Here is a 16,931-nt window from a genome sequence, read left to right as displayed (position 1 = left end):
TGAGGTGTGTGGAGCCGAGAAAACATACCAAGGGTGTTGATACAACATTTTAGTGATCTCCACTCGCATAGTGTTTAGTAATTCATTAGGTGATTAGTGTAGGTGCTTTGTGAAGTGTTTAGATTGATTAGACCACCGTTTATACGCTTGCTCTAGGTTTAGGCCTAGTGTTTAGTGAGGTTTACATATCTCTTATCACTCGGTGCTTGCGCGCATCATTGTTGTACATCGAAGGGGCTTGTAGCCTTATGAGATCACACCAACTGTGTTTGTGGTGTGGCCGCCAACGTGTACCGAAGGGAACAAGACCCGCGGCGGTTTGGCCGGAAGCTTGATAGTGAAGACGGCAGGAAGCGGTCCAGGAGAGGCTTGTCGGAAGGCACACCGGAGACCCACTTGCGCGTGGGGAAGGCCCGGGGCTATCCACGGAGTTACCCGACCGGGAGCTTGGCCCTTGCGAGGGATTCCTTACGAGGAGCTCCAAAGAGGACTAGGGAAAAGCTTGCGCGCTTCTCGATACCTCGGTAAAAATACCGAAGTCATCGACGGGAGTTTGCATATCTCTACCTTACTCTTTAGCTTCCGCATTTACATTGTTTACATAACTCCTTTCGCGGTAGAGATAGCAACACACTAGCAAAACTGTAGTTGCACATTTTTTATAGTTTATCTTTTACATAGGTTTTACTAAGGTTAGGAAAAAAGGCCATAGTTTAGAGTTAGAGTTTTAAGTTGTCTAATTCAACCCCCTCTTAGGCGTCACGGTCCCCTTTGAGCCTCCACCATCATCATGATCATCATTCACTTGCTCCAATACTTGATGTGTACTAACCTATCTCATGATCACTTAAAGCCAAAGGTTAGTACCAAGGCTTTCATCAATTCACCAAAACTAAACTAGAGCTTGCAGACCATATATTGCATCAAGATAAAATAAGAATAAAAGTTTTAATATAATATTTGTTTTGCTTCAAACAATGTATAATACTTATTTTTTATCATATAAGCCTTAATCTACTTTGAAACATACTAATACACCTTTAAAATGTGCTAATGATTTGTTAACAACATCATTAACATGCTAAACCTACATCCTGCGAGCCTAGCTTTGGAGAAACATATTTCATTCTCGTTTCTAGCGAGCCAGGTTCGCTACATCCTTTTGCACGCGGGGGACAAAGATCTAGCCTTCATCTAGCCAACCAAACATCGGACACTTGCAATCAACCAGCCTGACCAGCCCATATGCAGGGAACCACGCTCATGGTGCTTCTATTCCGCCTCGAGAAGTTGGTGTCTTGACAGACAGTGATGTGCGGACAGAGACAGATCTATATGTATGGCTGTGGATGTGGCCGCACCCACACAAAAAATATATAATCAATGATAAAAGCCAATTTTTTTATCACATTTGCATCCTCATATTAAAAATCCTTACGACAAAGCAAGCGCACTCCCTCAAAATTTATTCTGCTCCACCCCTGGACGCGAGGAACAATAAGCTAAGGCCCCATTTGGTAGGCCTCATCTTCGGCTCTAGCTCCAACTCCGGCTCCAGAGCCCTAGCAAATAGGAGGAGCTCATGGGGAGAAGCGCAACGGCCGGTCCCGGCGCATACATAAGTAGAGCTTGAGCGAGGCATGACCTAGTTCAAGTAAACGAGTGAACCTGATCAAAAGACTGCTGAAGCCTGATCAGAAATCTACAACTCCGTGCGACAAGCAAGGTAATTTTCTTTTTCCTTTCTTCTAAGATTCTACTAATTAAATTACTAAACCGTGCATATGATGATATATGACGTGTGCTAGGCTCGATTTTACAATTCGGCATAGGCTCCCGGTTTATGCCAGGATGGCCTTGTATTCATCACCTGTTCTGAATATCTAATCCTTGCCCCCTCTCTTTTGGTTGACGGATGCCATCCCAAAGCCCTTTATGGAACGGATTTGGTAATCTCACCTTCTTGAATTCGAGCTACCAAAAATTCCTAACAATTATATACAGTGAAATGATCAATGAGAGTTTTCGAGAAAAGTACACTAGAAAAGACAGGGCGTGGCGTTGCCCCGCCAGTCTTTGAGCAGTCCAGTGTTGATTAAATCAGAGAGAAAAAATGATACTCCTTTCTTCTAGATGGAGTAGAACCGAGATCCATGTTGCAAAGTCATAGCAGAAAAAAAATGGGAGATTAGGAGCAAGAACTGTGGGGCTCGAAACTAAGCAAACATACTCTCCATCTAGCATGTCTTCTTTCATCTCTGGTTTACGTAAACTTTAAATAAGGACAGTAGATAATTGCCGAGCATCACTTGGAGTAGGCAAAATATATATCAGTTCAGACAGCGCGGACCAATTGGATAGCTCAAGAGCACGGATCAATTGGACAGCTGAAAAAAAGGGTGCACATCATTAGAAAATAATCCAAGATGTGAGCCGCGACTACAACCGGTTGAAAAGGCATAAAATTGTTATCCATTAAACTGAAACATGTGCTGAACTATTTGGCAAAAGGCATTCAAACCATTACCCATGAAATATATACTAAATTATTACTGAGGTGGTGCATATATACAAAATTCGCTAAAATAATAACATATCTATCCATTTATTGAATACTTAATATGGCTAGAAACCTTGTTTTTAAACTTACAATAAAGTTACAAAACTAATACAATGAGTGGCAGGAAAGCTCAGCACTAAGCTATGTCATCTTAAATGTCCCTATAGTAGTGCAACAGGTTCACCTGCAGCTGAGTGTATGAGCATAGGCTTCCTCTTCCTATGTTTTAGGCAACCATTAAGTGTGGATGACCCAGAAAATCAAGGCATGATTTGTGGAGAAACGCTGTTCAAGCTGAGAAGAATCGTTTAAGCATTTAAGGAATGATGAGTCTCTTAAGATTCCAATCACTGTAAGGAAACTTTGTTCAAATTCTTCCTCAAAATAACATTCTAATGATGTCTACACAGGTAAGTAGCTTGTCCCACATATACACTGATCAATGTTGTACACAGCATGGATGTAAAAGCAACCTGTCTTAAGAAATTTTATCGGAGAGAATAATTTACCATATATTGCTTGTAGGATGAAATATAGGGAAAATGAGTTTGCATTAGACTTTATTCACCTATACCAACAGCTGAAACCTAATAGTAAACAGGTTACAAGTACCCCAAAGATGAAGGCATATGAAATTATGATATCAAAGTTGTCAAAGGTAGATGAAGACAGCGTCCAAGGGTAACACCATCAATGGCACCACAAATAGTATCAGAATAAATATAGATGAGACTAAACAGTGTGGACTGTGGAGCATCCTAAGTAAATCCTGATGGCAACTACATAAGGTGTTCCAAACGCAATAAGAGCAGAATCCTGATGTAAAAATGCAGTATATAAGAACTCATCAATGAGTGCACATGTTGCATTTGCAGGGCATTTATCAAAATAAATTCTAGAACACAATATTTAGTAACTTATTCAACACTAAAAGTAAATACAGGTAATCTGTAGCAACAAATCCAGGTAAGTGCAAGTAACTTGTAGTGTAAAGAATTTCTCTATGACAGCAATTCCAATAAATTGAGAATAAAATAATTTTAATGCACTTGCAGAGATAAAAGAAAGTTAGTGCACGAAATGGAATTATCTCACCTTGAATCAATAGCACGCTGCAGTCCCACAGATTAAGAACACCTGCAAGAAGGGCACGAGCTCCTCTCACTTGTGCAGCAACTGCTCCTAGTATTGAATTGATTATGCCGTTGTAATTCAATCCAATCCCATTGAACTAACACAGAGAATAAGGACATGGTTGAGATGATGGCCCAAGAACATCAAGAACAGGGGAATAGAATTACAAGATAGTTCCAAGAACTAAATTCTTCACTGGCTAGATGTGAGCAGTAGGACCACAGGGCAGCGAGAGGCCTTGGCTGATGGTATATCACTTTTATATTGACGTGGTGAGAGTGCTGGCCATCTTAGCGCAGAATTGTGGTGGTGGCGACGACGTCTGTATAACGATAGAGATGGGATCTGTAAAGGAAAAAGGAGGAAAAAAGGAAAAGATACCTTGTGCTCATTTTATTGAACACATTCACTGCAGCTTCATGGAAGTGTAGACGCCGGCACTCAGCTCGATGTCCAATGGCAACATCGAGCACATGGGAGCAGGAGGCATGGAGGCTGCAGATGCCCCGCCGGAGCCGGCACTGTTTTCCATCGCCATAGCGGGATCCATACGGACTGGTGTCGCAAGCGGCGAGCACCGGGATGGAGATAGCATGGGTGCGGCGGCGACCGTAGGCAACCGCTTTTCGACGCGGCGTCGCGTAGGCCTGCAATCCACCGCGGTTGAGGTCGAGAAAGGCCGCCTCCGCGTTCACGCACCGCCGCAGGCCCTGCTGGGACCGCGCGCCGGGGTGTCGAGCTCGCCCGCGCTAGGTCAAGCCTACGAACGAGGGCCGCCGAGCTTGCCCGTGCTAGGTCAAGCCTAGAATGCTGCCGGCGCTCTCGACACCGGGGACGCCCGTTCGCACACTCGCCCACCAAGCGGCCGTCTGGCTATGGCAGCGCGAGGCACCCTTTGCCATCGGCGCGGCGGCAAGGTGGCCCCGAGGCTGGCGTCTTCTCGGCCGAAGGGAGCCAGCAGGCTGGCCATGGGCACGCGCGACGCGGCTGCGCTGGTCGCGAGGCGACTGAAAGCCGTTTTGAATGATTGAAGCACCTTTGTCGTGAGTGATGATACGAGGTAGGTCGGTGCAATTCAAGTGAGGAGTAAGATGGCATTTAAATGGTGATGTTGATCACATAAAATGATGAGATAGTCATATGTGATAATGATCAAGTGCTTAACTTAAAAAAAAAAGAAAAAAAGAAAACCATATGAAGATCAAGGTAAGGATATAATTAGGGATTTTATTTTAATGATCAAGACACTATAGATAGTGTGATCATATTTAGGATAGATTGTTGTACTATTAAGAGGTGTTCTTAACTAGACAATTCGGTCATCAAGTGTCACTAGGTGTTGGACTTTATGCATTCACTACCGGAGACGGCTTCTTTGCCGAGTGTCCCAGACTTTGCCGAGTGCTTTTTATCGGGCACTCGGCAAAGAGGTTGTTTGCCGATTGCCAGAGATAAAGCACTCGGCAAACAACTGGCACTCGGCAAAGAGGTGGTTTGCCGAGTGCCGAGCACTCGGCAAACAATAACACTCGGCAAAAGAGGTGGCTTGCCGAGTGTCAGGACGGCTCGGCACTCGGCAAACCAGAACACTCGGCAAAGGGCCGCCTCCGTTAACGGCCGGCAGACGCCGTTAATCCTTTGCCGAGTGTCTTATCCTGACACTCGGCAAAGAGGCTCCTTTGCCGAGTGTCATTTTTTAACACTCGGCAAACCATATTTTTTTATTTTTGACCTTCAAATTTTTTCTGCAGTCCTCATACAGTACTTGTTACTCCATGTTCCAATGTGGCATATTTCTCGGACTTTTTCTATATTTCTTTAATTTATTTCATTTAATTGAATTTTCTTGGATAATTCAAATTATAACGGCTAGTCATTCGAATAATGAAAAAATGAATGGAAAAATGATATTCATATTATTTAGTATAATGTGAGGCCATATCCAGGAACAGACCACCAATTTCGAACATCTTGTTCACGAAACAGACCACGAACTTGCGGTCGAGTTGTTTTAAATTCTATAAAAAGCAAACGAAGTCCGAAAATCATGAAACTTGTCAAGATGTCATGATATCATATATGGAGGCTATGATAAAAAAAAATTTAGAAGGTTTCGCGCAAGTTGTCACGTACGATGCTTGCAAACCGAAGAATCTCTGACGAAGTTTCATGATTTCGTGAAGAGGGCGACGAGGTGGTAAGCATTGTACATGACAAACTTGCGTGAAACTTCCTCAATTTTTATCACAGCCTCCACATATGATATCTTGACATCTTGACAAGTTTCATGATTTTCGGACTTCGTTTGCTTTTTATAGAATTTAAAAACAACTCGACCACAAGTTTGTGGTCATGTTTCGTGAACAAGATGTTCGAAATTAGTGGTCTGTTCCTGGATACGGCCTCACATTATACTAAATAACATGAATATTATTTTTTCATTCATTTTTTTCATTATTCGAATGACTAGCGGTTATAATTTGAATTATCCAAGAAAATTCAATTAAATAAAATAAATTAAAGAAATATAGAAAAAGTCCAAGAAATATGCCACATTAGAACATGTAGTACCAGGTATTGTATGAGGACTGCAGAAAAAGTTTAGAGGTCTGAAAAAAATATGGTTTGCCGAGTGTCAAAAAATGACACTCAGCAAAGGAACCTCTTTGCCGAGTGTGGCACTCAGTAAAGATTTTTAAATTTTTTTAAAAAACTCCTCTTTGCCGAGTGCCAGCCCAGTTGGTACTCGGCAAACAATTTTAAAAAATTAAAAAAATACTTTGCGGAGTGCCAGATCGGGGGCACTCGGTAAAGATTTTTTTTAAAAAAAAACCTCTTTGCCGAGTGCCAGGCCAGGTGGCATTCGGTAAAGAATTAAAAAAATGAAAAAAAACCTTTGCCGAGTGCCAGATCGGGGGCACTCGGCAAAGGGGGGATTTAACCCCATCGGCTGGGCCGGCCCACACACACCGCACACACGCACACACGCACGCGCCAACGTCGCCGCCGCCCCCACCCGCGCCAGCGCCGCCGCTGCCCACGCGCCCGCGCTATCGCCACCCCTGCCCGCGCGCCCGTGCCGTCCCCCGCGCCGCGCCGCCGGAGGAGGAGAAAGAGAGGAGGAGGAGAGGAGGAGAGGAGGAAGGAGGAAGAGAAGGAGGCCGCCGAAGCAACGGCGCCTTCGCCCTCGCGCGCTCCTACAGCGGCGCCGCAGTAATGCCGCCGGGGTGTGGCGCGGCCCCACAGCAGCGGCGACCTGCATCTGGCCATCTCGGTCGCCATTCTGCAGTGGTGAGCCCCTATGTCGTCTCCGCCTGATGGATGTGGATGCATGAATAGATTAAGATGTCCTGGTTAGGGTGCCTTCGTGGACGTTGGTTATGGTGCATAGTTGCAAATCTGAGGTTTAGCATGGATGGATTGTGGATGCATGGATTAATGTTTGTCATAAATTAATATAGCTTATGGAATATATTAGTAATGGGATACAGATCCTGAATTTGTAATCCCTGATCCTTGCTTATCCTGATTACGTTGCTAGGTATTCCTTACATAATCTTGTGCAGGTCGGCCATCGTGTCGTTCATATATATGTGCATGTCGGCCATCGTACCATTGGTTTTCTTGCAGGTTTTGGAAACATCACCGTGCAGGGGAGGTGCTGCCGAAATTTTATATTGATAGTTTTATGTTTCTTTTTTTGCAGAGAAGAGCCCGTCAGAGCAGAGCCAGAGTACCTCGGCGACCCCGATCGCCTTCCTCGCCGCTGCGGGTCTGCCTGCACCGTGTCGCCTTGCCACTGCACCGACCCACCATGGCCCCGCTAGCCTGACTCCACCGCCACCCTAGGTATAACCCCTCTTTCTGTATCGTGGTCGTAGATCACATAACCTAGTTAGGCATCTTCCGTTCGAAAGAGATACGGTTGGAAATATGCAAATTTTTCATATCTAAAATCGTATCTATTTTGAATTGTTCACGTTTTTTGGACTGCCCGCGGATGCGTAGGTGGGGTTAGTTTCCATGGTCTGCTCCGATCCGAGACAGAGTTTCGGCATCATCTCCCTTTTGTTTTCCGGATACACACTCTCCCTAGCAGGACGTGTATTTGGAGAACAGCGGGGAGGTGCTGCCGAAATTCTGTCTCGGATAGGAGTAGAGCATGGAAGCTAACCTCATCTACGGATCCTCGCGTGAGATTAAGACCTATCCTCACCTATTAGATAGTAGGAACGTCGTGTAGATGCAATTGATGTTTATATTACTCGTCGCTATATATGTTAGAGGATGGAGGACCATGAGTGGATGTACACGGGCCGCGTAAGTCAGGGTCAGGTCACCAATGAATGGATCGACAAGACCGATGCTTTCTTGGAACAGGCATTTGGCGTGGCTGCTAAAGGTGCGAGTAAATTTTGCTGTCCCTGCAGCAAATGTGCAAACAGGAAAAGACAAATGAAGAAGGTCATGGGGGAACATCTTTGGAAGAATGGATTTATGGCAGACTATACCCGGTGGGTCTACCATGGTGAAGCCGATCGTATGAGAGAGGAGGTGGTGAGACCACGCGTCGAGGATTATGATGCTGATGCGGGGGGTAGTAGACATGTTAAATGACTATCATGAGGCATAGTTCGCTGAAGGACGTACAGAGGAGGAGCCAGAGGCAACCGCAAAGGCGTTCTACGACATGTTTGCCGCAGCACAGAAACCCCTTCATGGCCAAACAACAACTAGATGCCATTGGATGCATAATGGCGTTAAAGTCCTAGTATAGCTTGAGTCGAGACGTCTTCGATGGTATGTTGACAGTTATTGACAGCCTGCTTCCGGAGGGTCACCTTCTGCCAAAGAGCATGCACGAGTCACAGAAACTCCTTCGTGCACTTAAGATGCCGTATGAGCAGATACATGCTTGCCCGAAGGGGTGCATCCTATTTAGGAAAGAATACGTGGAAGCAAAGTACTATCCAAAGTATAAATCCTCTAGGTTCCTAGAGGTAGATTCTGGTGATGGCCAGAAGAGGCAGCTTGATATTCCCATGACAATCCTACGGCACCTTCCGTTCATACCAAGGATCCAACGGCTATACATGACCGAGAAATCCATGAAACAGATGACATGGCACAAAAATGGCAAATGATACAATCCTGACAGGATGGTACATGCATCCAATGGTGAAGCATGGACCCACTTTGATGGCATTCATCATGAGAAAGCTAAAGAGGCTCGTAATGTACGTGTTGCGCTGGCAACAGATGGGTTCAATCCTTATGGAATGATGGCTGCCCTATACACATGTTGGCCCGTGTTCGTTATCCCCCTCAATCTCCCCCCCCCGGCGTATGCTTTCAACGATAGAACATATTCTTGTCGTTGATAATTCCTGGACATACCATGAATAATATGGGTGTGTTTATGGAGCCTGTGATTGATGAATTGGTCCATGCTTGGGAGGAAGGGGTATAGACATACGACCAAGCTACAAAGAAAAACTTCAAAATGCATGTTTGGTACCACTACTCCCTGCATGACTTCCTGGCGTATGGGATATTCTACGCCTGGTGTGTTCACGGGAAGTTCCCAAGCCTAGTATGCAAGGAAGGTCTAAGGTTCATTTGGTTGCAGAAGGGTGGAAGTATTCATCGTTCGACAAACATCGGCAATTCCTCCCTCTTGACCATGCATTCAGACGAGACATCAAGAACTTTACGAAAGGTGTCGTAGTGATAGACCCTGCACCACCGATAATGACTAGTGTCGCGGTTCGTGAATAGATAGATGGTCTCGTGGTTAATCCAGAAGGTGGTTTTGTGGGATATGGAGAGCAACATATGTGGACTCATAAGTCGGGCTTGACTCGGCTCCCCTATTTTGATGACCTTCTCCTTCCACACAACATTGATGTAATACACACTGAAAAGAATGTCGCCGAGGCACTTTAGGCAACAATCATGGATATTCCTAACAAGTCAAAGGACAACGTTAAGGCTAGAGTGGATCTAGCAACATTATGTGATAGACCAAACCAACATATGAAGCCTCCTAGTCGCGGCAAGACATGGAGAAGGCCTAAGGCTGATTTTGTCTTGAGCAAGCCCCAAAGGAGGGAAGTACTAGAATGGATCCAGACGTTAATATTCCCTGATGGGTATGCAGCTAATCTGAGGAGGGGAGTGAACTTATCTACTATGCGAGTCTTAGGGATGAAGAGCCATGACTACCACATATGGATTGAGCGACTTCTTTCGATGATGGTTCGAGGCTATGTCCCTGAGTATGTCTAGCTAGTGTTGGCAGAGTTGAGCTATTTCTTTCGCCAGTTTTGTGCCAAGGAGTTATCTCGAACTGTGATTGCTGACTTGGAAAGAATGGCACCTGTGTTGCTCTGTAGGTTGGAGAAGATCTTTCCACCCGGCTTCTTCAATCCGATGCAGCACTTGATTTTGCACCTCTCGTATGAGGCACGAATGGGGGGCCTGTGCAGGGCCGTTGGTGCTATCCAATAGAGAGATGTCTAAAGGTTCTTCGAAAGAAATGTAGAAATAAATGCAAAATCGAGGCTTCCATTGCAGAGGCATACATTCTAGAGGAGGTGATTGAACAAAGATGGTGGACGGTGGGATGAGGAAGCTAACGTCCTTGTACCAAAGGACAAGCACCACTGCACTAGGGGGGAGTAGGAGGAGGAGGAGCCACAGGAGGGAGCCGTCGCCTGCCGCCCCGTCGCGTGAGGAGGAGGAGGAGCAGGTGCCCTAGGAGGACACCGAGTAAGCACAGGAGGACGCGTAGGAGGACGAGGAGGAGGAGGTGACAGCAAGGGGTTCTGCTTCCTCTAGTTCGTTGAGCGTCTACTTGCGAGGTCCCGTGAGCCTCCCTCAGCGACCGATACCTCGTGAGAGACGCCCACTGATTCGACCCGAGGGGGAAAAGTAAGTAACTTTAGATGTTATCACTACTTTATATGATATGTTGAAAATCAAAATAGAAACTAATAATTTTTCTTAATCACTTAGGCAGGAACTGGACGATTGTGGCGAGTGGAGGTGCTCACACACGCCAAGTCAATGGCATCCTCGGTCTTCTATGCAAGGAGAACTTCCCTGGCCTGGTTGAGTACACCGGAGTGATGGGGCTGGCCTACTCGTTTGACCACTACGCCGCCGCCCCCGATGCTGCAGATTGGGCCCGTAGGGTATTCAACAACAAGGCGGAGCGGGTGAAGCAAGAGCTGTGGGTAAGTCCTCCTCGCACTACATTGCTCAATACATCGCATTCATTGGACATTCTTGAAATAATGAATGGATATATCGTGTTTGTATGCAGGATTTCTTTACATGCCAGGACGGACATGAGGCTAGGGCGGATGCGGTGGCTACCAAATGCTGCAAAAAACTCATCGTGGACATGCATTACGAGGCACGCATCCAGGCCGTCATAACTTACCATGGGACCGTCCTTGAAACGAAGGTCACCAAAAGGGACGCAAGGAGCATGATGCTGACCCGGGACTAGTACCTACAGGTAAATATAGAACATTGATACTGATTCCTTTTAAGATTAAGTAGGCTTAATTTTATCTTCTGATATATCATGTACTTGATGGCCTATAGATGATTCCTTATTGGTGCGCCGCGCATCCCCAGTGCTGGGAACAGATGGTGGACAAGTGGTGCTCACGCGAGTGAGAGGAGATGCACAACTTGTGCCGGGAGTGGCGTTTGATGATGTCAGGTGTAGCACACCATCAAGACAGCCGCAGCCTTAGCAGATACGCAGAAACATGGGTACGTGAATTCATTTATTTATTCTAACGCTCAATTCTGCATGATTTCTAATCATCTTACTGTTTTTCTCGCAGTCAGCGTCACATGGTGGCCAACCTTGCTCCATCTTCAAGGCATTTGCTATGGCCCACAAGGGCAAGGCGACGTCTGACGTCGACTACAACCCGAAGGATGGGCCCGAGGTGTACAACAATGCGACCATCCACAACCGCCTCAATGAGTACACATCGATGGCAAGGGAGGTCCATGGGCCACAGTATGATCCGAGCACCGAGGACCTTGATGGAGAAGTTGTCATGAGGGTGGGAGGAGGCAAGAAGCATGGGCGGTACTAGATTGGCGACGGCGCAATCGACTCGGCCGCTACTCCCAGTCTCTCCCAGATTCGAGCAAGCAGCACGAGCAGGAGCCCGGCCATACGACCTCGGTAGGACACTTCACACTACCGAGTGGAGGCACTCGAGGTTATTCCTTGTTTATTCGTTGTTCATTGGTTTTTTCATACCTTTTCTTTGCATTATTGTAATATTGGGGTGAATATATTGTAGGCCCAACTGGAACAAGAGAGGAGGATATGGGAGCAGATGCAGGCGAAGATGGAGAGGGTGGAGGCCGAGCAAGAGGCTGAGCAGTGGAGGATGGCGGAGATTCTTCATTACATGCAAAGTCTTGGCGCCACTACGGGTGTAGTTCCGCCACCTTCGCTATTCGCTCCACCTCCACCTCCACCTCCTCACTATTCTACTCCTGTGAGTATAAATGTTTTAGTTTGTATGTTCATGCTTACGGTCAAACCTAGTGGAGTATGAAAGTTTGATTCATGTATGGTATATATTTATCTTGTCTCACATATGCAATCTCTTCTTCTTTGTGCAGAATCAATCGGCGGCATCGAACGATCCTTATGCTTCAACGAATCCTTCACCAAATCAGTGATGATACTTGTGATTGTTAATGGTACTTCTATTTGTAATTGTGGTTGAAGATGATAGAGCACTTGGATTACTTGTGAATTTATTTGTGATATATTGTGAGACATGTGACGTTTGTGATATATATGTGACGTTTGTGATATATATGTGGTGTTGGTGATATATATGTGCTGTTGATGATATATATGTGATGTTGGTGATGTTTGTTATATATATCTTCTGTTTGTTTGGATGAGATGTAAAAACAAATAAAAAAGGTTGTTTTCAGTCACTTTGCCGAGTGCAATGGCCATGACACTCGGCAAAGTGACTACCTAGGAACTACCTGGGAACATGCTTTGCCGAGTGCAATAGCCATTGCACTCGACAAACATCATAGATTTGCCGAGTGCCATGGGCCAGGCACTCAGCAAAGGTTGCTTGTTTGCTGAGTGCCTTATCGGCGGCACTCGGCACAGTGGCCACCTTTGCCGAGTGTCTAAGTCAATGACGCTCGACAAAGCGGGTACCTTTGCCGAGTGCTTGACCTTGACACTCGGTAAAGCCGCCGTCACGGTGGCGCTCGCCGTCACAGCCACTTTTCTTTGCCGAGTGTCGGATTGGCACTCGGCAAAGCTTGACAAAGAGGTCTTTGCCGATAAACTATTTACCGAGCACCCTTTGTCGAGTGTAACACTCGAAAAAGGCTTTGCCGAGTGTATATCGGCCTTTGCCAAGTGCCTCAGGCACTCGGCAAAGAAGCCGCCTCCGATAGTGATTGCATTTAGGCCTAGTGCACATCGAAGAGCAAGTGAAAATATTTAGTTGCAAATTTTGAGAAATGCTAACTTGGCTCTAAAATGTTTTGAGAAAACACTTTGAGAGTTAGCATCGCTTACAGGGAGTAGCTCGAGTTGGCGTGGATCGAAACACGACAAATTTGCAACTTGGAGAGCTAGTGGTGTTGCCTAGGTGGCACCGCCACCCCTTGTCCGGTGCACCGTCACCCCTGTGGTGGTGTCCACCGGGACCTGACAGAGAAGGGCCGCTGTGGGGTGGTCACCGGACACGCCAGTGTTCACCGCCATGGGCATGGCGGTGCACTGTCACTGTCTGTTCGGTGCCACCGCCCTGTTTCACCTGAGGGCAGCAAGTTGGATTTATAGCCGAGGGGGGCACCGCCATGGTTATGGCGGTGCGCCGCCCTAATTATCTAGAGAGGGGTGTTATTGGGGGCTTGGTTAGGGTGGCACCGCCACCCCCTGTCCGGTGCCACCGTCGTCCCTACCCGGTGACCAACTAGCTGTTGGTCAATCGTTGGAATTCAGCCATTGGGGGCACCATCACCCCCTGTCCGGTGACCGCACCGCCCTGTTCGGTGTCATCGCAGAAAGCAGCTACAAGGGGTAACGACTCTATTTGCTTGTGTGGTTATAAATAGAGTTGACACCTCATACACTTGTGCACACCCTTTGGAAGCTAAGCAACACACTCCGCTCACTTGTTCACTTGATTTCATCATCTTGAGTGAGATTAGAGAGCCTCTAGTGCATTGCATTGAGTTGCATTATCTTGTGGCACTTTTTGGGTGATTTGGGTTTGTTGTGAGCTTTGTTACTCTTGGTGTTTGCCGACACCTAGACGGCCCGGTGATTGGAAGATCGTTGAGCGGAGTTGGTGATTATCTCCGGCCTCGATTGGTTGCTTGTGAGGGGTCTTGTGCCTTTTCCGACGGAGCACCAAAGACAACTTTAGTAAATTGCTCGTGTCATTGAGCTATCTCACTTGTGGATAGGTTCTTGCAGCGCCTCTTGTGGTGGGCTAGGTGTGTGACACATACTAGCCGCTGAACCACCAAGTGTTGGTCGACACAACAGGGACTAGCGTTCCGGCAAGCACGTGAATCTCGGGAGAAAAATCTTGTGTCTCTTGTGTGATTGGATTTCTCCCGATGATTGGATTGTCTTCATCTTGTGATTGGTTCATTCCTCGACGCAACGGTATAATCACCATACTCACTCTTTTATATTCCTTGCAAACCAGTTATCAAGCTCTTTAGTGTAATTAGTTTTGAGAACTTGTCTTGCTTGCTAGTTTAGTATCACCTGGTGGAGCTCTTTAGTGTAGACTTGTTGAGAGCTCTTAGTGAGTAGTGACATAGCCATTGTTTGTGCCTAGTGATCATAGCAACTAGAATTATAGAATAGGTAGCTTGCAACCCTCGTAGAGTTAGAGCAAAATTGTATTTCGCCGTTTAGTATACTAACCTCTTGCTTTAGTGTATTTGTAGAAATTTTTATAGGATATTCACCTCCTTCTAGACATTTAGGACCTTTCAGCGGCGCGCGGCGCTGAGCGTGCGAGTGGGGGCCAGGCCAGCAGAGAGGATAGTGAGCGCCGCCGTGCGCGGAAGGCCGAGGCCGGAGGCGCAAGGCGAGGCGTAGCCACGAGCTCGGGGGAAAGCTCTGGAAAGGCTGGTTACTGTGCCCATTTTAGACCTTCTGATCAAAATCGGATGAAAAAAGGGTGACGTGGCTCAATGACGTGCTCGAGCTTGGCTTAGGATTCGAAAGGAAAAGATTAGCCATGTTATATATGAGAACGGATGTGAAGACAGTGCTTATATAAAGGTTTTGTTTAGCAAAGCTCAACTTCTGTAGTGGATCAGTTTTTTTTGGCTTTAGCTCTACGAGTAGTTTTATCGACAAATCTAAGCTATTTTAGTGAACTATTTGGCAAAACAACTCTACATGTAGATTTTATCAAAACATGCTTTCACAAAATACCATACATGACCCGCAATTGTGAGATAAAATTATGAAAAGCTACTATTTTCATTTTTAGCTTCATCACATCTCATTTTTATGTGAGAGCATAATTTAAGAGACTTTATTGGTGAAGCCGTTTGTAAATAAAAATATTTGACAATAAATAGCTTCAAACAATTTATGAACCTGGTGGTGAAGCTGTAGCGAACATGTCCTAAGTGAGACGAGCAATGTACTCCCTCTGTCCACAAAAAAATACGATTATGGTATCCATATCGGTCAATCAAGATCAAGTTTGACCATATTTATAGTAAATAGTACTCCATCCATTTCAAATTATAAGTTGCTTTAACTTTTTTGGTTCATCCATTTTACTAGGTATATAGACATATTATTATGTCTAGCAAAATAGATGTATCAAAAATGTTAAAGTGATTTATAATTAATTTAGAACGGAGGGAGTATTAGCATTTATGCCTCCAAATAAATTTATTATAAAAGTATATTCTATAACTAATCTAATAAGCTTATTTTGTATCATGAATGTTTATAAAGTTCAAACTGTCCGACTCATCGAAATCCGAGAATTGTATTCTTTTGTGGATAGAGGGAGTAGCTTAGAGCCTCTTTGGATCACTAGACTACAATTTAGTCTTGGATAATAGGCTAAACATGAACTAATTAAAATTTTCTTTTTGTATGAGTTTTACTCATCAATTAGCCTATACTAGTTTTTGTTAAACCATAATTGGTTCATGTTTAGTCCATCAAAACCTTGTTTGTTTTGACCATGACGAATTCTTTTAAGAAATAAATAAATAAAAACTTATAAGCTTTGTTCCTTTCCCTCCATTGAAAACCGGAGCGCGGCAGCTTCAATGTGCGAAATGTTTGGTTGGTCGGAACTAACCAGGCTGGCAGGTGGGGCCAGCCCAACATGAGCTCACACCGGGCCCATTCCCAAATCCCCGCCCTCGCCTCCCCGTGGCTAAAGATGGCAACGGGGACCCGATACCCGATATCCGACGGGTATTTGATCCATTAGGGGACGGGGATGGGATCATATCTTTACTCGCGGGCATCTAAATAGGCAAGAATCCATACCCGACGGGTATAGCGGGTACGGGAACGTTCCCTGTTTACCCGTCCCCGTTACCCGTTGGGGAACCTGACTATTTGAGCTGTTATGCGAGTATTATGCCCAAAGAAACTCAACATAAATATTTTGGTCCAAATCTGAACAGTCATATATATAGTTTGTGTGTTCTAGGAACCCTCGTTCAATTTTTCCTCACCATCTCCGCCAGCAGCACAAGCACGCCTGTCTCACGAGCGCTCGTGCCCCTCGCTTCCTTAGTTCGGTCTCTCTGCCACCTTTGCTCGTCCTCCTCGCAACCTCGCTCCTTCTCCTTGACATATCCGAGACTCCGACACTTATAGCCGGGTGAAGAAGAAACGTCTCCGATTGCAAAGCTGCGACCCCAAATGTCCTTGTTTATCGGGTATGCAGTACCCGTCGGGTATCTGTTATCCGACCGATACCCGACGGGTACGGGGATGTGCAAGAATCTATACCCGAGACAGTTAATGGGGATAGAGATAGGATGAATTCTCCGTAGCGGGACGAGAACGTTCAGGCGATACCCGACGGGTATATACTCGTTGCCATCCTTACCCGTGGCCCATCTCTATTTTCTCCCGATCCCACCTTCTTCCCCCTTCCCGGCCGCCACCTCTCTCGTCTCCTCCGGCTTTCCCCCCCCCCCCCCC

General features: G+C 45.9%; 1 long non-coding RNA gene across 2 annotated transcripts; it reads left to right on the top strand.

Annotated features, from left to right (window-relative positions):
- Positions 1–1,508: 1,508 nt before the first annotated feature.
- LOC136529646 (uncharacterized) lies at positions 1,509–12,547 on the top strand. Of its 2 annotated transcripts, none has more exons than XR_010777387.1 (8): positions 1,509–1,726; positions 7,401–7,543; positions 10,712–10,932; positions 11,022–11,219; positions 11,309–11,482; positions 11,561–11,946; positions 12,031–12,231; positions 12,359–12,547. It is a non-coding gene; the product is annotated as an uncharacterized lncRNA (long non-coding RNA). The 2 variants fall into 2 exon arrangements; XR_010777386.1 differs by having other exon boundaries at positions 11,557–11,946.
- The last annotated feature ends 4,384 nt before the right edge of the window (positions 12,548–16,931 follow it).

The sequence above is a fragment of the Miscanthus floridulus genome, chromosome 19, assembly GCF_019320115.1.
Source record: "Miscanthus floridulus cultivar M001 chromosome 19, ASM1932011v1, whole genome shotgun sequence".
Taxonomy (NCBI): domain Eukaryota; kingdom Viridiplantae; phylum Streptophyta; class Magnoliopsida; order Poales; family Poaceae; genus Miscanthus; species Miscanthus floridulus.
Note: the sequence above shows the minus strand (reverse complement) of the source record. Positions and strands in the feature narration are given on the sequence as shown.